This window comes from Canis lupus, chromosome 22 (genome assembly GCF_048164855.1).
Source record: "Canis lupus baileyi chromosome 22, mCanLup2.hap1, whole genome shotgun sequence".
NCBI classification, from domain to species: domain Eukaryota; kingdom Metazoa; phylum Chordata; class Mammalia; order Carnivora; family Canidae; genus Canis; species Canis lupus.
Genome location: NC_132859.1, coordinates 33895620 through 33917734, shown reverse-complemented (window position 1 = coordinate 33917734; position 22115 = coordinate 33895620). Strand labels below are relative to the sequence as shown.

Sequence of the window (22115 nt, the reverse complement as noted above, 5' to 3'; positions counted from 1 at the left end):
AAACGTTTTAATTATTTCAGTTTCATTATAACATATACTGTGATTATCAAGTTGGAGAAGTTCATTTTCTAAAATGTTTTGACTTTATTCACATACTTCTTCTCAAAAATGAACATTATATCAGCTTGAGTCATTTTAACTTTTTTCTCTAAATTATGTGCCATAATCATTAGTAATAATCTTTAATAAGCATAAAATGCTTTGCTCTCAGGAATATAAAATGAAAGAGATCAATATATTGGTGTGAAACTGCAGCATTATTAGAATTATTCCAGTTTACATTTAAATTTGGATGAAAGGAGCTGGCTCCTAATAAGAAAAAGCAACAACAAAATAAAGCAGAAGAAAGCTGTGTTCAAATCTTAAAGTTTATAACTAGAATATGTAACTCCATCAAGTAGAGAAGAAAACAAAGTTATTAAAGTCATTAAGAAATGCATTAAATAACTCTACCAACTAGAGAAGAAAACAAAGTTATTAGGTCATTAAAAAATGCATTAAATTCCAAATGAATTAGAAAAAGCAATGAAGTTATTTGGAACTGCTATAGGAATTCTGTTTTAAAATAACCAATTGAATTTACCCAATAGGTTCACTTGAAGATTAAGTTAAAATATGATCACAATATGAGAAATTCATAGTTAAATAGCATTCATTACATCAATTCCTTATTTTTTCCCCAGTACACTTTCATGTTTCTCTTTGCTCTTCCTTGTACATACTTATCTTTCTAATGAATAATGGAGGAAATGATGGGCAAATGAAATTTTATTTTCACCATAATTAGATTTCTTCTCTCAAGAATCTTCCATCTTCTTAAATCACTATGAATTAAACTATAGTGTTTCCTTTATTGCAAAGTTCCATGCCAAGGATGTTAATCTTTTCTTGAGGAATCTCAGGACCATTCTAGCACAGTCATGCCTAGCCAAGCTTTGCTAAACATCTGAAAACATGAATTTTAAGAGGATCTGTGTGATGCAAGTCTTTGACTTGTCAGGGTAACAGTAAATTTGGTCAATTCTTCCTTGCCCAAATGCTTCATCTATGTTCATGTCTGTACAAAATTTCTGCTTTTTCCCCACAGCTAGTAATGGAAACCCAAATCTAGTTCTCTATCTACACCCAGGACATTTATCATGTTTACTTGATCAAATTCATTTATTTCTTCTTTCTTTACTCACCAGGTATGGCTCCTTGGGCAAATCACATCATCTCTGCAGTACTCTATTTCATCTGTAAAATAAGGAGCTGGGTTAGACAATCTTTCAAATTCCTTTTAATTCTAACATTCTATCACTGTATTTAACATGGCAACTCAATTTTCTTTGTATCATTTAATTTCGATAACTACCAGTCATAAGCAGAGATGTTTGCAGGAGAGCCTATTTACTATTTTTGTTAGAATATAGTCTTCACAGACCATTCACACTTCTCAGATTTTTTTCACTATAATCTCTTTAAAGAGAATAGTCACAGGAATTCTAAGATACCATCATATTTTCAAAACTCCATCTAGAAGTAAATTTCTCATCAGATTACAAAACAAATTATAATTCTTGGGGATAAAGATTCTCTACCCTGATTCCAAACTTGTTTTCTCTAAGCAGGACTTCTTTTTTTGTTCCCATTCTATTTATGTTCTTATTTGTAATTTGTTGACTTGCTTTTGTAAAGATCATCACCTTGAACTTTGTCCTCGGAATGCTCAGATCCCATTTCCTCTAAATTAGATTTTGTTTATAGTTTTATTTTAAAACAACATTACAAATCCTAAGTCATTAAACATATATTTAAATATCACATAAGATAAAAGTAGTCATTCTCACAATCATTTTGTGACTGCTTCAATGACAAAAAGTTAAAAATCAAAACAAGAATCCAGTTCAAGCGATATATGGAGAGAGGGGACACATTTCCAGCTAGTGAAGTATATGCATCAGTATGATCCTTTGAGGGGATATTGTTAAGCATATATCCAAAGCCTTAAGAGTTTAACCATGAAATTCCATTTTTAGGAGTATGCCCTGAGGAAATAATGAAAGGTAAGGAAAAGGACAGGCATCCCATTATTTAGAGAAATAAAAACCTGGAATCTTAAATGTAAGTAAATACTGGCTGGGTGAGTGCAAGTGAGATGCAACGATGTAATGAAGTACCATGTGGACATTAAAATTATAATGTAAAACAATATAAAAGATCATGAGGAAATGTTCATTCTAAAAAGTAGAAAACGGCTGTAAAATAATGTATAGTAGCATTCTATTTCTTATAAAAATACGTATGTATAAATATTTACACATGTTAGAAAGTGACTGGGTGGATACCTGCCAAAACGTGAATTCTGGTTACCTCTTGTTGAAAGATTTATAGGTAGATCTTTTGGTAATTTTCAAGATTACTGCATGGATCACATATTATGTTTACCGTAAGAATTATTTAGGAGTAGTAAATTATAGTTATAAAAATAACTTAAATGTCTAGATTATGCCTAGCTATATAATCAGACCTTCAAGGAGTTGGTCATTTCAAGGATTCAGTATGTGTTTCCTTTCTACTGAATCTAATAATTTTGATCTGGTGCATAATCAACTGAATTTTTTCTTTGTATTGAAGAAAATGAAAACTAGTGATAATGAGCAATAAGATCATCAATCCCTTCACATCCCTCTCATTCTCTGAGGTCTTTAATTTCTCTTTTTTTTTTTTAAGATTTTATTAATTTATTCATAATTTATTCATGAGAGACACAGAAAGAGAGAGGCAGAGACATAGGCAGAGAGAGAAGCAGGCTCCATGCAGGGAGCCCGACGTAGAACTCGATCCTGGGACTCCAGGACCATGCCCTGGGCTGAAGGCAGGCACTAAACCGCTGAGCCATCCAGGGACCCCAGATCTTTAATTTCCAAGTTTTTTGTTTGCTTACTCTTTTTTAAAACAAATGATAACAATTGTGCTTATTTGCCTTTACTTGGTTTTGTGTCCATCCAAGCTCTAGTTTTCTCTTTTTGCTTCATTTAGCACAGATCTCATTAAATAGTTCAGTGGGACTAGATAAAAGAACAAAGCTACTTAAGCTTTATAACATCTTAAAATCAAAAGTCCTTAGACTGGTTCAGTTTGTTCCTGCGACCCATGGGTTGGCACAATATTCCCAGAACTTAACCACTTGGAGCTTACATAACCTAACACACAAAAGCAAAGTATACTATATCAGCATCCAGTATATTTGTGAAAAACAAGACCATCAATCTTGATGATTTAGGAAAATTTAATCTTCCTTACATGTACTGCCTATTATTTAATTTTATGCCTTTAAAAGATTACATCTGATAAATCAGCCATAATCAAAACTTTGAACTCCAAATATAATTAACCAAATGGCACCCTAGTGCCATTTAGGTGAAAGTTAATGGGCAGGAAGTTCATGCTGAAAGCCATTTTTTTACAACCTGAACAAAGTGAAAGTGCATGATTAAGCATTAGCTTGGGTGATATCAAGAAAGAGTTTAGTTAAAAAAAACTATACATACTGATTGATACATTCTGATTGCTCAGAAGTCTATCTTTATATCACCTATAAAGACAGGCTTCCAAAGCAACATGTTTTTAAACCAATTCTAGAGAAACTATTCTTAGCTAAGCAGTGATTCCATTTCAGAGCTCTTCTAAAAGGTCTGTATTGGTCAAGCTCCACAATAAAAGTATGGTTCACAGTAAAAATATTCTTTCTTTTTTAAAATAATTGACAGTTCAGCTTTCTCCATCATTTGGACTAGTCTTCCTCCAGTGAGTCTGAAACAAAAGTTCATCATCTTCTTAAAATATAAAAGCATGCACAAATATAATTCCAAGATGAAGAAGCTGAAACAAAAGAAGTCCTTCTCATTTTTCCTTTGAAGCTGCTCTCATCCCATAGGATCCGTGAATGAGTAAGCCTCTCCTATGCCAAGTCTTCAAAGCAAAAACTGAAGTGGAAAACTACTCAATTCTCTGGCAAATCCAGGCAGTGAGGCAAGCCAACCTAGACTGAGGCTTTATTTTCATACTTATTTTTGCTTATGATTTTTCTAAAAGAGTTGAGATTTAAAATTCAGTCTCCAGGATAAATATTTTTGTTTTAAATTTTAATTGGGGGGAAAAGTAATTGGGCTATCAAGAGCCAACTCCTATTCTCAAACACAACTGGAAAGATTATGATGGTAACCCTAAGTCCCTTAACAATGGAATATCTTACTTCAAGTCCTGATCACACAAGAGTGCTTACTGCAAAGCATTCCTGAAACGTCTATCCCCAACTGGTTTGTAACGGTCAATAGGACCTAGTGTCTGTGTTGAATGCAATAAGCACAGAAGTCTCTGGCCAAAACACTTGCAAAGCTTAAATGTAACAGTGGAATCATTCAGACTAGCTCATAAGCTTTAAGGTTAGAAGCTAACATTTTAGTGACCTGCCTGATAATTGAGGGTAAATCACTATGGAAACCCAAAACTGTCCTGGTATGTCGGATAAACACTTGAGAATGCCATTATGAAATACAACCTGGTGCAGATCTAACAACAAAGGCTTATACACTGATGGTGTGGTTTACCTCCAGGCCTAGTAATTGATTTACATGGACTTTAGCGGGTTATTGGCCATTAAGGAAATCCTGAGGATTAACAGAAGCTCTGCATTGAGACAGCATTTTGTCTTTAAAAGACAACACCATATTTTGTGGAATAATTAAAAGAATCCTATCCTGCCAAAATGCTGATGGCAAAACCCTCAACCAAGATAAAGGTTTATTTTCCCTGAGATATATGTCATTATTAAATGAATAAGCAAGTGTTAGGCATATACTAAAGATTTTATTACAATGGATACTAAGAGCATCTATTACTCTGTCAGAGTAATAGATGCTCCCAACTTTTAAACAGGTGGCAGGACTCTAGAGGGTTTGATAGTCTTTGCTTTTTATGCCTGGTTTCTATATTCTGGAAAGTCTTCTATCAATGTCCAAACCATAGTTACACCCATATTAAGACCATTTATTTTAGACATTTGAATTTGCAAACTAGTGGTTATAGGTCTAATTGTGCACTCTAATGTATTTTTGAGCCAGTACTCTTGATGGCCGAATATCAATTCCTTTCTAGATGAGCCTATCTCTGGCTATTCAGAGGCGTTCCTCTTCTAGTTTGCATACTCTACTTTCAGGGCACTGTGCACATCCCCTCACATCCCTTCCCATCTTTGTTCAGACCAGTTTCCTCGTGTGCTTTCACATCAGCAGGCAGCACCTATAATTTTGTGGGCTGATCATCAGATACAAGAAGTATAAATATGCCAATGGAGTGCTCCTGGTGATGAGGACTCTGGGGTATGTCCCACACTTGTTCCAGAGCTGCCTAGCAAGATAGGACCTAACTTCCTCTTTGGAAACTTTTTTCTGATACTGTCCCTTTGTTGGCTGCTTCTTTTTTCCAGTCCCGCTCTGTTCCAGCTCTTCCTAAATATATTCCTCAATCCTCATCAGCTGTGCTGGGGGAAGCCTACCTAGGACAGCTCATTTCCCTGAGCCGGGACGAATAAGAAAAATGGGTGACCAGTTCTCATCAAGACCCTATACTATTCTCCCAAAACAGTGGTTCCAGTTGGACCTTGTGTGACTTACAGTATATGTGCCATCTCTGTACACACATGGTACTGTCAGTTCTTAAGGGCCCTCAGTATATAACTCAGTGACACAAGATGCTTGAGGTCATGACAGCATCATCCATCAAATGCATCCATGGTACTTGGCAGTATATACCGCGTGACGATGCCAAATTTGCAATGATACCCCAAAATGACTGTTAACTAACTGTGGGTATACCTTACAAGTTCAGGGTTGTTCAGATTTTGTGTTTGTGTTTTTTGTTGTTGTTGTTGTTGTTGTTGTTTTGTATTTAATACACCAAAAGCCAGCATTAATTTACAAACTGAAATCCCATACCTCAACATGGTTGTGAAGCTTACATTTGGAATAACACTTCTGAAACTTTGGCTTTTAATTTGTGACTCTTGAAAATCGCTCTCTGGCAAAAGCAGAGCGAATAAATGCTAATAATGTTGAGGACCCCAGTTCAGAGACTGGTGTTACAATTTTCTAATACATGAAGTATTTAAAGACTGATGAGACAGTACATTATATCTGCATGGTAATTTAGTTCAGAAGTTCACAATTATTTTATTTTCAATATTAATTGCTTTTGTCTCTCAATAAATGACTCTGTAGGAAGTGGAATTCAATTTCATTCATTTTCAATAATCGAGATTGCTTTGAACTAGCTCAATAACTCTCCGTTCCTCTTGGCCTCCGACGTATTGCCAGTGGTAGCACATAAATAATCTCAGTTTTCTTTTCAGATTCCTAAGCAGAGCTGCCCTTTGGCAAAATAGCTAAGCAGACACAGTTTGCCCCCCACAGCCCATTTGCCAGAGTCTCTTTAGCACATACAGCCCCTCCTACTTCTCCAGATTTCTCGTTACCACCCCTGCCCTCTTCTCCTCTTCTCTCCCACTCCACCCCAGAGGCAAGTGATAGGAGAAAGTCACTGACACACCCGAGTTTTCTAACTCCTTTGTCTTTTTAATCCTGTGCCCTCTGCCTGAAGTAGCCTTCAGCCCACATATCCAAATACACCAGGAAGTGAGCTTAGGGTTCCCATGGCAGCCCACCAGATCCAGAGAGACTCTGGGATCTCCTCAGGTAAAAGAAAACAAGTGGTTCCTTGCTAGGTTCCTCTTTGCCTCTTCGAGACTCCATCTCTTCTTACTGATTTAGAGGTTTTCACATATCTCTCTCCTTCACTAAACTATCAGCTTCTCAAGGTAACAAATGACAAGCCATTCGTCTATATTTCATGCAATGCTTAGCTGTGTCCCTTGTCAAAGAAGTCTGAATGAATAAATAAAGTAACGGGGGGGGGGATTAATGAGTACTTGGGGTAAGAGGCTTGTCTCTCTCTTGTTAGCCACATGAATCCACATTACTTCCTCCCACATAAGTTTGGTCCATTTGCCTTGGTCTCTCCACAGATGCCAGCCCTGATCAAGTTGTACTGGTGCTGTGTCCATGTGGGTCCCACACAGCCCCCACTAAACTGAGAACTCCTCAAGGGCAAGACAAGGGCAATGGTGCACAAAACCCCCAGTAGGAGCTCCAGTTCATTTCGGGGCAACGTGCAGGATCATAGCATCCTAGCATTTCGTCAGTTTTTCTTTCCGAAGTTCACATTTCAAAAGATGATTACAGTCAGGCACTTCATGGATCAGGGTGCTTGAGGGTCTGTAGGGTCCGTGAGGGAGAGAGATAGGGCCCTTACCCACAAACTCTAACCTTGCCCCGGCGCCCTATTTGACTGAACTCTTCCGCAGAAGCTTTGGAAGTTTTTACCTAATGTCGAAAGCAAAGGGACCTCCAAACCCACTGACCTATCAGTACTCCATCAACATTGAGGGGACACAACACGGGGGCTTTATTTATTGATATGGGATTTCTTTTTATTGGCTTGCAAGTCATTCTCAAGAATGTTGCAGACACTTCCCTCCAGGGATCACAGGTTCCTAAGAGGAAAGGACATCAGACTTTCCTGAAGGGGGCTCTGAGCTGGGATGCCAGAACAATGCTCTGTATTTGGCTCTTACAGTCTGTCAAAGATTTAGTTCAGTTCAGGAAGTGCTTACCATGTGCCTGCTAAAGCAAAGGAAACTGCACTTGGATGAAGAATGAGGATGGATAAGGATATGGAATAAAGCAAATATAAATACCTAAGGATAAGGATAAATACATATAAGGATGGGAACCACCTCTTAGCCCAAGAAAGCTTACAATCATATGAGAGGGAAAGAAAGGTTTGAGTAATTCCGTTGCTACAGGGCAGAGGGGGCAAGCTGTGACAGCTTGTAAGAACAAGACACCCAGTGTGACAGTATAAAGGGATTCATTTTCATTTCATAACTTATATATTCAAGAGCTGGTAAGAGTTTTGGATATGTCTCTGGTGTCTTTCCCTATAACCCACAGAATGTTCAGGAACTAGACCCAAGGGTGTCATCTGGCCCTCACCTTAAGTTCTTACGTGTACACCTGTGTGTGTGTGTGTGTGTGTGTAGGGGGATGCTTTCATCATGGTTTCCCAGTAGGCTTGTCACCACCAAACTGTGTCATAAGCCCTACTCCCAAGTGGCCCAGGGGTGCTGCTAACAGGTCATATGTGCCTTCATTTGCTTCAGAACTCTCACATCTTCCCCCAGCCTGCTTTAGTTCTTTTTGCCTTTCCTTATTGTGGCTACTTTCCAATTTTAAAGGATATCTATCTACCCATTTATTTATTTATTTGTAGCAAGAAAGCGGGGGAGGGGTAGAGGGAGCCACAGAATTTCAAGTAGACTCTGTGCTGGGCACAGAGCCCCATGTGGGGCTCCATCCCACATCCCCAGACCATGACCTGAGGCAAAATCAAAAGTCAGATATCACTCAGGTGCCCCAGATACTTTCCAATTTTAATTACTTTTGATGTTCTGCTTTGAACTCATAGCCCAATTAAGTAGAAATACCCCCAAATTATAAATAAGCATTAAAAATTGAGTCAGGCAACATAGAGGCAGGACAATCTCCTTGCTTCTGCCCAGTACTTTTCCTCAACATCTCCAAGACCTACATTTTTTTCTTTAAAAATACATGACTATTTCACATCTTAATTGTGGCCCCATCCTCACTAATCCTGGCTTCTTTTTTCTTGTCATGTCCAAGAACTCACTGGTTTATATATTTTTTTCTAGATGGAGAGCATAAAACTACTCCCAAAACTACTGTCAAAATGGCTAAATTAAAAAAGATAAGAAATCACAAGTGTTGGTGAGAATGTGGAGAAAAAAGAACTCTCATGCACTGTTGCTGGGAATGCAAACTGGTGCAGTCACTGTGGAAAAGTGTATGGAGGTTCCTCAAAATATTAAAAATGAAAGTGCCATATGATCCATTAATTCTACTACTGGATATTTATTTATTTTAAGATTTTATTTATTTATTCCTGAGAGACACAGGGAGAGAGGCAGAGACACAGGGAGAGGGAGAAGCAGGCTCCATGCAGGGAGCCTGATGTGGGACTTGATCCTGGGTATCCAGGATCATGCCCTGAGCTGAAGGCAGATGCTTAACTGCTGAGCCACCCAGGTGTCCCTACTACTGAATACTTAGACAATAAAATCCCCAAAACACTAATTTGAAAAGATATTTGCCCCCTGTATATTTATTGCAGCATTCTTTACAATAGCCAAGACATGGAAGCATCCTAAGTGTCTATCAAGAGTTAAATGGATAAAGATGTGGTATATGCACACAATGGAATATTATTCAGCCATAAAAAAGAATGAGATTTTGCCACTTGCAACAATATGATTGAACCTAAATGATATTATGAGAAGTAAAATAAATCAGACAGGAAGACAAATACCATATGATTTCACTTATATGTGGAACTTAAGAAAAAATTTAAAAAATGAAAAAGAAAAAAAGAAAAACAAAACAAAACAAAACATAAACCCAGACCCCTAAATACAGAGAACAAACTAGTGGCTGCCAGAGGGCAGGGGTATGGGGACATGGATGAAACACATAAAGGGGATTAAGAGGTACAAACTTCCAGTTACAAAATAAGCTACAGAGATGAAAAGTACAGCATAGGGAATATAGTCAAGAAGATGATAATAACATTGGTGACACATGGTGACTCATTTATTGTCATGAGTGCTGAATAATGTATAGAACTGCTGAATCATTATGTATACACCTTAAACTAATAAAGCACTCTATTAATTATACTTCAACTTAAAGAAAAAAGTAAAGCCATCATGACAAAAATTAAGAAACACATTTGAATTCCAGATAAATAACAACCGAGTATAAATAAATATGTCTCAAATATTGATTGCATGGGCATACTTATACTAAAATATCTGAAATTCCAATTTGCCTCAGTGCTGTAGCTTCTTATTTTCAATATATGGCAACTATACTTTTTTATATCTCAAAAACGAGTTTTAATGGGCCTACAAGAGGATTTGGGAGGCAGTTTTTAGTATGCTGGTCAAGAATAAAGCTTCTACAAGCTTCTAAGTCTTCTCTTCCTTTTAAATAAATAAATCGGTCTTTTTTTTAAAAAAAAAGAATAAAGCTTCTACAATCAGACAAAATAGTTTGCATCCTGTGTATATCACGTATTGTGATAATAATTATGACTTTTACGAATAGTTTGATACTCATCTCCTCTGGAATATAAGGCCCGATTCCACTTCTTCTGTCCAGTGTTAGCTAGGTGTGGCCAGTTAGCTTTGGCCAATGAAATGAGAATGGAAGCCCCTTTTCTCTCCCCTTCTGGAGTGATCATGGAGGCATATACTGAAGTAGAGCCTCCATTAGCATGGGTCTCTAAATATCTACAATAAGCAGGGTATCTTATAACAGGCATGTAGCATGAATGACAAATACATTTTGGGGGGCTAAATTAGCAAGATTTGTAAGGTAACAGTTTTTTTGAGAGAAAAGGCATCAATCTGAAGTCACAAGACATATACCTCAATCTTAAGAATGTTTTACTGATTAGCTTTGTGATGTGTGGCAAATTGCACCACAGGTCAAGCATCAGAAACAGTGTTGATGATTCTCTGTCAACCTGAGATTCACTATAATGAGCATTGACTGCATGTTCACAGTATGCCCAATAATGCTGTGTATTTTACTGACTATCACAGTCCTCAATCACTTCATCAACAACAAAAGCACACGAATGAGGAGCCACAGCATCTTTATTGGACTAACCACATACCAGACACTGTTCTAAGTACTTTACAAATATTAACTCATCTGATTCTTACAACCACCCTTTAGGATAGGTGCTATCACTATCCTCGTCTCTTCCATGAGACAGGCACAGGGAAATTAAGTGGCCTACCTTAGCTAACTTAAAAGTTTGGTTATGTGATCAGAACAATTAAAAGGGATAGCAGATGATGAGAAAAGGTGTATACGCCAATATGTAAATCAGCACATCGCTTTTTTCACTGATAAAAGCTTTTAATTGGATGGTGGTGCATTGGAAGGAGGCAGCTAAATTAAACAGTAGGATGAATGATCTACCCATGCTCTTTACTTTCATTGCAGACTCTTTCAGCTGTCATATTCTTTCTGAAGTTCAATCCACATTTCCAGCATTCATTCCCTTGGACCATTTCCTATGGTTGGCCAATTGATAAGTTGAAATTATGATCCCCAAACAACGCATTTCCTCTGCAGTTTCTGCTTCTAATAACTTCTATGCTTCAATGAATGGAATGGAGTCCTTTTGCTCCATGCTTCCAAATGTCCTAGAGTGCTCTTTCTATCCCCTTCCTCAACTTTGGGCTCACTTTTCTACAGCCCCTGTCAGTGTGCTGCTCTACATTTTCCCCTTCCTTTTATTTCCACTGCTGCTATCTCAGCATCATATCTTCTCATCCTGCTTCTCTTTCCATTGTATCCTAAAATATTTTACTTACACAATTGCTTGGTTTTTCTTCCTACAGTGTAGCTCTACCACTCTTGTATCATAATCCAAAGTTTGTGGTGGCTCACCATGCACGACTAACTCCACACAAATTCTCCAACTTAGCAGTCAATGTGTTGGTGGACACATTTAATTTTCCACATCACATTTCTAAAGAAGGAATCTCACTTCCAGGCCCTCTTCCAGAATAGAGAAGCTTTGGAGAGAATATTCATATCCTGAAAACCCTGATTAAGACTGGGATAAAGAAAAAAAAAAAAAAGACTGGGATAAAGATCATTGTGTATATGTGATGTAGCTGAGCTTGGCTGATTTCTTTGGCAGTGGTCTGTTATGACAGGTCCCTATTTTCCCTTCTTCAACTAATTCCACCTTTGGGTCCAGAGGCTTGTAGTTATCTACATGCTCTGTTGGGACCAAATGGGCAAAATTTACAAAGTCTGACTCCGTTCTTTTCCATACTACATTCCTCCATGCCAGGCTTTTTTTTTTTTTTTAAGACTTTATTTATTTATTCATGGGAGAGAGAGAGAGAGAGAGAGAGAGAGGCAGAGACACAGACAGAGGGAGAAGCAGGCTCCATGCAGGAAGCCTGAGGCGGGACTTGATCCTGAGACTTCAGGGCCCTGCCCTGGGCCTAAAGCAGATGCCAAACCACTGAGCCACCCAGGGATCCCCTCCATGCCAGCTTTACTGGCAATTCTGTTGGTACCTAATCTGTCTGGTTTTTATTTCTTTTTGTCAAAATGCTAAGAACCCATAGGTGAAAGAAGATGGATGATGCCACCAAAACCCTGATAAAATCTGTTTGCAATTTGGTATCAGTATATCTCATGAGTCTCTTAACCAACTTTTTTGAAACATCAACCTGAGGGTCTTGTCCAAGTTCACTACCAGTTGTCCTCCATGTAAGGACATGGTAAGGCATCAAGCCCTTACATCATCATGCATTTTAACTCTTCAAATAGAATTCATTTTCCACCATTTTGGGGGATGGAGGGAGGCTGAAGAATTGTGTATTTCAGAGCCGTTATGATGTTACCTTCTTCAAGCATAAAGGTAGTTTCTCATTTCATAAATTCTTAACTCAATCCGGTTTCCTTCTCTCCCTTTTCCTCTCTACTTAGGTTTGTTCATCTTGCACTATTTTATTTATACACTTGCCTCATCAACTTTTCTGAGCTATAACTTACTCAAGGTATCTGTTAACTGATAGCTCACACTCACTAATGCATTAATATCTTTAAAAATATTGACTGAATTGAATGTAAGATTAGTTTTCAACAGGTTAGTGACCAAACAAAGCTCTATTAACAATAAAACTTTTTTCTTTACTAATTCAAGGATTTATATTACTTTATTTTTGCAAATATCCTTATCTTCCTCTTGTGCTTCTCATATTTATATCCACTTAAAAATTCAAAGAAGCTGAACTCTACTATGGTTTCTGGTATGAGGCATCTTGAGACAGTTCTTTGAAAGTATTTGCAAGCTTTTTTCTTTCTTCATAACCCTCAGTCTTATTGCTGTAAATACTCCCTCTCTCCTACATTTATAAACAGAATGTTCATAACAATTATACCTTTCTATTCCTCCCCCATACATGTACTTCATCTGTGTCTTAATATTTCTGACAAATAGTTTAAATTTTGCACTATCTCCACACCTGTTTTTCCTCTGTAAGGATTAGACATTTTCACGTAAGATTCTACTCCTTCCTTTTCTGTAGCCCCACATAGAGAGCCCTACTCCACTTTTGTTTAACATGGCATATCAAAGATAACACATTCATCTTTACCTGCTCCTCAATGGCATCAATCCATAAGGTCAAAGAGAATGGGAGAGGGGACAATAGCAGGTGAAACACATTAAAAAAATTCAGTAACTGAAAACTATATGGGAAACTTAGTAAACCACAGAGAAATACAACATTTAACTGTGGACTGAGTCAAAGAGGAGCAGACGGTCATCAAGAACCAAATCAATTCATATAACAAAAGAAAATGCAATCATAGCAAAGGACATCTCCAAGCAACACTTGCACAATCATACGCACAACTGATCAAAAGCAATGATATAACTATAATAAACAATGAGCACACCAACGTAATGGCAAAGAGTTAAACCTTTATCTTCTATAGTTGTGTGTCAGAAAATGATTGCTCCTTTTGAATAACCACAACACAAAACGTGAACAGTTAAATTAGAAATATTAGAAGAGAATAAAAGAAAACTGCTGTAAAGTTGGAAATGGTAGCCTCAAGAGAGTAGGAATCTCTGCTGGAAAATGGTAGATCATGGAATTGCTGTATTTTGTTAGGTTTAGAGAACTACTTGACTTCTTGAATACATGTGATACTTTTCTTTTAAAATGACATCATTTAACTCAAGTGTAATGATGTAATTTTAATATTTCTGAAATCATGAGCCTTTTGACAAGTAAAGGTTTATTTAAAAAGTATTAAATCAAGGGTTCCATTTGTGAGATTATCTCTCGTGTAAAATATTGACCATATCGTGATGGCATTGGTTGTTAAGGAATGAAATGTGTCTCATGTGTTCAAAGAAAGCTAACCCTCTGGTGGCAAACATGCCACCTCCAAGATCCCTTTCCATAATCACAGTCTAAGAGTGGGCGGGGGCAGAGCTTTCTAGGCTTGATTCTTCCACAGTCATCTCAACCTGCCATCTAAAGGCTGCTACATGAAACTGTGATTCTAGAGACTAGATAGCCATACTTTCTTACATAAGCTTGGCATATGCTTTTCAAAGAGTTGGAAAAGCAACTTTTCCTCTCCTACCTAGAAAACACCTACATAGTTTTAAAAATTCAGAGCAAATGCTCCTTCTTCTTTGAAGCTTTCCTCCTCAAATAATTAATGGTGCCCCCTTCCTGTTTGCTTGATTATTCATTACATCACACACAGCCAATTACCTCTTTACATACACGCCTTCCCCTTTTACTAGACTTTGAGGTACTTGAGGGAAGGAGCTGCAGTTTTTCTTTTTTAATTCATAGTGCCAAAATATTATCAAATAAAAAGATTCAGGAAATTAGATGGCTCCTATTAAATATCTGAAATTTCATTAATTTTACAGGAAATCACCCATAGCCCAGCATCTGCTTCTATCTGGAAGTTCAACCAATATGAAGATGGTAAGCTAAGATAACATATTTTAATTCTTAACACTATACAAGAAGTATGCTATTTAAATATGCCTACAGAGCTAAAATGTTCAAAGTATGCAATCTTGCATTCATGAATCTCACAGCCTATCCTGGAAAGTCTCCTAGCTTTTTCATGACAAGCATCTAAATTGGAAAAAAGAAGGGTCAGAGTGATGGAAATAAGCAAGAAAAAAACTGCTGGTGTGAACTGTACATATTCCAATGTCAATGCTGAAATTCTTGAAACTCTACATCAATATTTGGCAGAACTTTGACAATTCTCAATCAAATCATATGAATGCTAGAGTCTATAGTGGAAGATGACAAATTTATCTAGAATTGGCAGCAGGATAGGTCTTTTGATGAGCCTCAGCCTGCCCTTCCAAACCTAGTTCCTTTCTCTCAGTTCCTGGGATCTCAGGGATTCCACAGGCACTCCTGAAGAGCCCCACTCTTGTTCTGAGCTACCCCAAACTGGCCTGGTCCACAAGACTTCTCTAAATCAGCTGAAAAAATATGCCTGGTTATATTTCTGTACCAGGGACAATTATATCATTACTGAACTAAAAAGCAGCAGCCTGAATTTCTTTCTCTGCAGATCTTTTTTGTCCTATAAAACCATGAAAGCATGGCTGGATGAAGTAAAACAATCAGATAAAGAATGAAGAAATCTGAGAGCAAGTGTCTGGCAGGAGAATCCACTAGTTCACTGCCACCATAAAGATTAATCAGCACATACACGATGTTTCAGAAATGTAGACACCATTATAAACATTTTTTAACAACTTGAGTGAATGTGTATAAGCAAAACTTGTACAATGAAGTAAGCCCTTTGACATCATAACAATACATTCCTTCAAAATATCAACATTCTGCTTTTACTGACATGCATTAACATGGGAAAGTTGGATGCACTGAATTGGGATATTATACACTGGAGGGGTGGGTGGAGCTACTTTGTATAAAGTATTCTACAATGTACAGCTATTCAGATAAAACATGTAGGAAATACAAAATGGTAATTTGGATGGCCCAAATCACCAACTGAACTGTTTTTCAATCCTGTGTTTTTCACTATGTAGACAATACTTATACAAAGCAAAGGGATGAAATAAACAATGATCTTGCTAATCTTTATGAACAGAACAACCTGCATAAATCAGTTCAGAAATGCTAGTAGAGAGCATGATGCAGTGGGAAGAGCAGGGATTGGAACCCAAAGGACCTAGATTTAAATTCTTTGAGCCTCTCCGTTTACTTATCTACAAAAATAGGGCAAACAAAAGAGCCATTATATTGAATGATTAGGAAAAAGGACCCAGCATAGGCTTAATAAATAGTGATGATTTCTCCAAAATAAACCACAGCCCTTCATTGTATTTTACCCACATACACATGGTCATATTTGAATATGAAACTCTTTGATGTTTTGTTATGCTACTTTACATATGGTATGAAAACTGAGTGAATTTTTTTAAAAACTCCTTTCTCTTCTTCTAGCAGGTTCTTTTACATAAACATAAACATTTTTTTTAATGAATCCCTCCCCCACACCCCAACCAGCCTTTCCTTATGGATTGCACCCCCGACCTAATTACATAAGTACCTGATGGGCTGGAAAGCTTCCAAAAGGGCCTCTTAGGAAAAACAATCTGAAGGGTTTTCTTCCCCTTCTTTTGTAATTACATAATTACTCAGCTGACTAATATGAGTCACCGTGTGCCATTCTAATCTCCCAGGCACAAAATAGTTTTATTATTTTCCTTGGAACTACCTAATTACCCAATGGATAGCAATAACTCCCAGGATCTTTTCAGTAAGTAATCTGTAAAGCTCAAGGCTGAAATTCCTCCAGAAGTCTTTGAAAATGGAGGAGAACTTAGAATAATATTATCATTTGCCACATGAGACCCTGATGTTCTTGGTGACTAGAGTGGTCCAATGATATGCTACAAATGAATTTGGAGAAAAATTTGGGCACGCAATAAGTTAATGAGGCAGATTCTCCCTGCTGGCTCTTAGAAAAGAAGCACTCCTGAGCCAGAACAGCAGTGGCTGAGTGTACATCTCATCAGTTAAGAAATTAGTAAGCAGTCCCAAAATATGTGCTATTTATTTATACATTATAGACATCTGCAGATCTATAATCTGCTATAATTGAGCCACATATTAACCACCAGCAAAACTTGATTACTATTCTGATAAAACCTCGATACCAAACCAAGGCAGGAGAATGCTGCCATGTGGAATACCAAAGTCTCCAATATATTCTAGAATTACTCTACGATTAAGTTGTAGTTGTTCAGTCTCTATTAACTTAGGGAATAGACTAGGAGACTTCTTATATTGATTTTCCCCCCTCTCTTTTGAAAAGGAATACAGAGGAAAGTCACACAGGCCCCTGGATATTTTCCAGGGGATGCTCAGAACCAAAAGGCACAATAGACTTCTCTTCATTCCTTTCCTGACCCTCTGGTTCCCCTAATTTCTTATCTGGCCCCAGGAATGGTGGATTTATAAAAGCCTCTTTCTGGTCTACAGTCTAAAAGGTTGGGCAGACTACATGATTTACAAAGCCAACATGTTGGCCTATGCCCTGGATATGATAGATTTCTAATAAAAAGAAATGCATATTTATCCAAGCTATTGAACAGCTAGGTCTAATCGATATTAAATCTGATCAAGGCATTTTCCAATGTATAATAAAATACTAAGTCATGTTCATAATTCAACTGCATTTAGAACTGTCCTTTATAGTTCCAGTTCATTAAAACATTTTAAGAAAAAAGCCACATTAAATTCTGTTTAGAGTAATATTGAACCTAAAGAACTTCAGAAGCTTCACTAGTGTGGCTGAACCTAGTAATACACTTGTCATTTACTGAAGTAATTATTGATCTGAGTCCATGACAATGAATTTTATTTTCCAAATATTCACAGCACATATTTTATAAAAATTTCATAGGTTTTAGGAAAAAACAAATAAATCAGAAAAACCACTCAGTCAAGTCTGATTGTTCTGATTCTTTGGTATGTAAGCCAAAGCGTACATTGTAGAAGTAGCAACACTGAAGTCGTTTTGACAGTTAAACACAAACAGAGCCCCAAACAATGAACACACAGAAACAGTACCCTCCCCTAGAGGGAGGTTCCTCTGGCTCTGAATGTCTGGAAGGGAGCCAACAGGCTGTCCATTAACTTAAACCTTCCAGAAAAGAATACTTACCTCACCGTCTCTCCTGGAAGGGCCTTCTGATCAACATTCCTGTCCCCTACCTTGGATCCCTATTCTTTCTCGATTTTGTTCATTTGGGAAGAGCAGAAAAGGGGCCAGAAAGCTCAGGGACATCTATAAATGACAAACTCTCACTCTCTCTTTCCAGCCTTGAAGTTTAAGACTCTCCTCCATCAAACAGTTGGGAAAGTTGCTTTTGCAGGGATGCACTCGAACTGTGCTTACTCACGCTTTTAGACCACTGATTTCCTAGAAACACCTGGCATCTTTCTTCTTCTTATACCTCTTGGTGCCACCAAACTAGAGCATAGTTTGGGACTTTGTCCTTCGGAAGTCTCTGGCTATCGTCCACTTCTCCAATTACAACAGAAATGCTCTGACTCCCCTGCAAGCTACAAACTGCTAGAGGCAAATGGAGCATTCACTGAAAATAATGGAGACAAAGAGAGAGACGACTGCTGTTTTAGGTGCAGGAACGGTTCAAAGATTCCAGGACTAGCCTTAGATAGTTGGTTAACTATTGCTTCCTGCAGATCCCATTGTTACTAGAAAGAAGCGTAAAAATTGTAGAAATTATTTCTACATTAGAAAGACCCTTAGGTTCAATTTACTATTCAGTTAGTCTACAAAAAATGGGGTACCTACTATTCTCCAGACACTATTTACAAGCCACCGAAGACACAATTCATTCACTTTCCCATCTGAGTGTTCATTACAAGCCAGGGACATGCTGGCCACACACACCACGGGTCCCAACACAGGGAACCTCGATGCACCAGTTCAGGGCTCTGATTACTATAGTAGGGCCTGATAAGGAAGAACTTAAGGATTATTTGGAACTTTAGAATCTATATAAGTAGGCTTCCTGCCTCCATCCCTCCCTTCCATCTTTTATTCTAATACATATGCATGAAGGATAGAGAGCCCTACACAGGATACAACAGTGGGAGACCTAGGTATGGTTCCTGCCTTATACTTACAACACTTGACACAAGTCCAAGTTCTCAAGTTTTGCCCAATTTGGGATTAAGATATTAATGTGAGAATTATACAAATGTCTAAAATTTCAACTGTCTTTCATCCTTGGTATATTTTTGTCCCCCAAATTTATTGAGGTATGACTGATGAAATTTGAATAAACTTAAGTTATACACAGTATGATTTTTTTAGGGTGTCTAGCCTAATGATTTAATATGTGTACACACTGTAAAATGATTAACACCATTAAGCTACTCTTTCACTTCACATACTTATCATTTGTGTGTGTGTGGTGCCAAGTCTCGAGACCTACTTTTTAGAAAATGCAAGTACATAATATAGCATTAATTATAGTCACCATGCTGTACATTAGATCCTCAGAACTTACTCATCTTATAACCGGATGTCTGGGTCCTCTGACCGAAATCTCCCTATTTCCACCATGCGCTACCCCTGGCAATCACTGTTCCGTAGTGATTCTTAGAGCTCAAACTTTTTAAATTTCACTTATGAGTGAAAACATAAATGTCATTAGTCCTTGAGTGTGTGGGAGGGCCATGAGGCATTAAATACAAATTTTGTCAAAGAAAAGGGAAGAGTCTCTTAAAGGACTGACCGAAAGGTTTTGTTGTCTGAATTTCTTCCCTGAACTTGTTTACCTTCTGTTGATCTTTTCATGTACTTTTAAAAATTTCACTGGATTGGAACAAGAAAGAAAGAAAAGAAAGAAGAAATGGGAAAGCCGGAGAGGTCTGTAGAGCATCAGGTCCCCAGTGGGGATGGCTTGTGCTCCATGTCCTTACACACACACGGTTTCTATTAAAACCATTGAGAAGTACTCCTGAACAGTGTCAACCACACGTTTCCTCAGTGAGCTACAAAATAAAGTGTTATTAATTCTCACCAATATTCATGAAATGATTGTCTTTTATTGCACATGTCTAACCTCCTACCATGGGCTTGAGATTCCCTATACTTTTCTGACCCATGGGCGAACCTTTTTCCATCTTAGGGAACATACCGAGTAGTCATAAAATGGTCAAAGCTGCCTTTAGTTATAAGGTTTAATAGGCTATTCAGACAGGAATCATATTGATGTAATTATAAGTAGCTTTTTTTTTTTTTTTTTTTTTTAAAGAAAAGTTCCCTAATGCTTACTTTTCCTTTCCTCTCCTTGAATTCCCTAATAGGAATAAACTTTCTTTCTTTCTGGACAAAGACCTTCTTTTTGAATGTATTAATACATCACTCCAAATTTTCCTTTTTCTTTTTCTTAAAATTTTGATTCACTTCCAAGTTCTGATGAAAGTGTTTCTTTTATTTTTTTTTTTAATGTAATTTAAAGAAACACATTACATTTTACATCTACTCTGACCATGCTCAGGTTACAAGCCTCTGAAGTGTGCTTGGCCTGTTGCCGGGTGTATTTATTACCATTAATAAATGAGTCGCTGGTGTAAGAATGCAAATTTTATGTGGCCCATGTATAAATGAGCCTGTTAAGAATGACCAGATACACATTTTATGTGACTGCTAAATAATTATGTCATAGAAATACAGCTTGTGAATTCAACATTAAAGAAAGAAATGGATTCAAATAACGTTAGAGTATTTGTCAAAACAGGGTTTTGGTGAGTTAAGGACATAAAAAAAGGACAAAAGAAAATGCTCAGGTTACAGGAAGAGCATGTAGAAGCCTAAGTTTACTACAGTGGCCTCTGAAGCCCACTCTTCTACTTTCATTCATTATATTATGCAGGCACATCCAAGTCACAACATCGCTCTTGTGTTTTGAACACTGTCATCTGTGAAGACAGGTATTAGATGAGGGACATCTGAAGTTGCGCCTACCAACAGCCACAACATGTGAACCATCAGAATTGAGAAAACGGTATCTGATAATGGGGACATGGTAGTGAAGGAGACAGATATGATCTCAGAGCTCATATTCTGGGGGTTATGGACATTCAATAACCAATCATGCAGTGTATTAGAGTGTCATACACGTATTATTTGGTGTCTGTCAAGTGGCATAAACCAGAGTTCTCTGAATGGTCCTTTCCACATCAAGCTATTCCATCCAATTATAAATCTCAGTGTTAATTTAGTATCATTTCTCTAGTCTGCCCATTGAGCAGCAGCTTAACGTGGAAGGGCTAAATCGACTAGCCACAGGGAGTCAAGGGCAGATAGTAAGGCATTCCGCAAACCAAAGGAGCATAGCACCAAAGACTACTGGGTGTTAAAACACAGATACCATTCTAGAACATTTGAATGAGACAATAGTTACTTAATTTTGCCTTAGACACAATCTGAGAACTTAATCTACATTCCCAATGCCTTCATTAAATATTGTACTATCCTCTCTCTTTATTAGTCAATCTGTTGGTCAGTGAGTGTGGCCTGGGAGAGCCATGCAATGTTTTACAATTACTAGAAATCACCAGCCAAGCTTAAATGTGAGATTTTGTATAACCAACCACATGATCTAGTTGAGTGTTTTTCTTTTGTTTTGTTTTCAAAGAATGGGTAACACCAGCAATATTGCCATATTAGCATCAATCAACAGGATCACAGTAGTGCTTACCTTCCTCTGAAATGGTAATGTGCCCTCCATCTAGGATAATCTCTTTTACTGCTAACATTATTAGACTAGAGGTAGAGGAGGTTGGCAAGGTGGGCTTCAGTCATTGACTTTATTATATGCTCTGCATTTGGGGGCAGCTGCTTTGAAAATTTCGATCTTTAATTGCACAATTAAAACAATCTAGGCTTTTCAGTATTTTGCCTTACTCTGTTCCTTGGATGCTATATTATCACCTCTGCTTAATACCTTTATTCATTCATTATTCCTGCATTTCTGCAGCAACTCTAACTCCATCCTCAACCACTTGCACATACATTTATTTATTATTCATTTATTTATTCATTTATTTATTTATTTTTAAATATTTTATTTATTTATTCATGAAAGACATGATGGGGGGGTGGGGAGACATACAGAGAGAGAGGCAGAGACACAGGCAGAGAGAGAAGTAGGCTTCATGCAGGGAGCCCGATGTGGGACCGGATCCCGGGTCTCCAGGATCACGCCCTGGGCTGAAGGCGGTGCTAAACCGCTGAGCCACCCGGGCTGCCCACATTTATTTTTTCAATAGGTAT

At 37.6% G+C, this 22115-nt stretch overlaps 1 protein-coding gene across 1 annotated transcript in view; it reads right to left on the bottom strand.

Annotated features, from left to right (window-relative positions):
* Positions 1-22115, bottom strand: part of RARB (retinoic acid receptor beta) — a 725134-nt gene that overhangs the window by 509220 nt on the left and 193799 nt on the right. The window contains exon 3 of the mRNA XM_072793005.1: positions 1185-1236. The gene's annotated coding sequence lies outside the window, so the exon portion shown is untranslated. The remainder of the gene's footprint in view (positions 1-1184; positions 1237-22115) is intronic.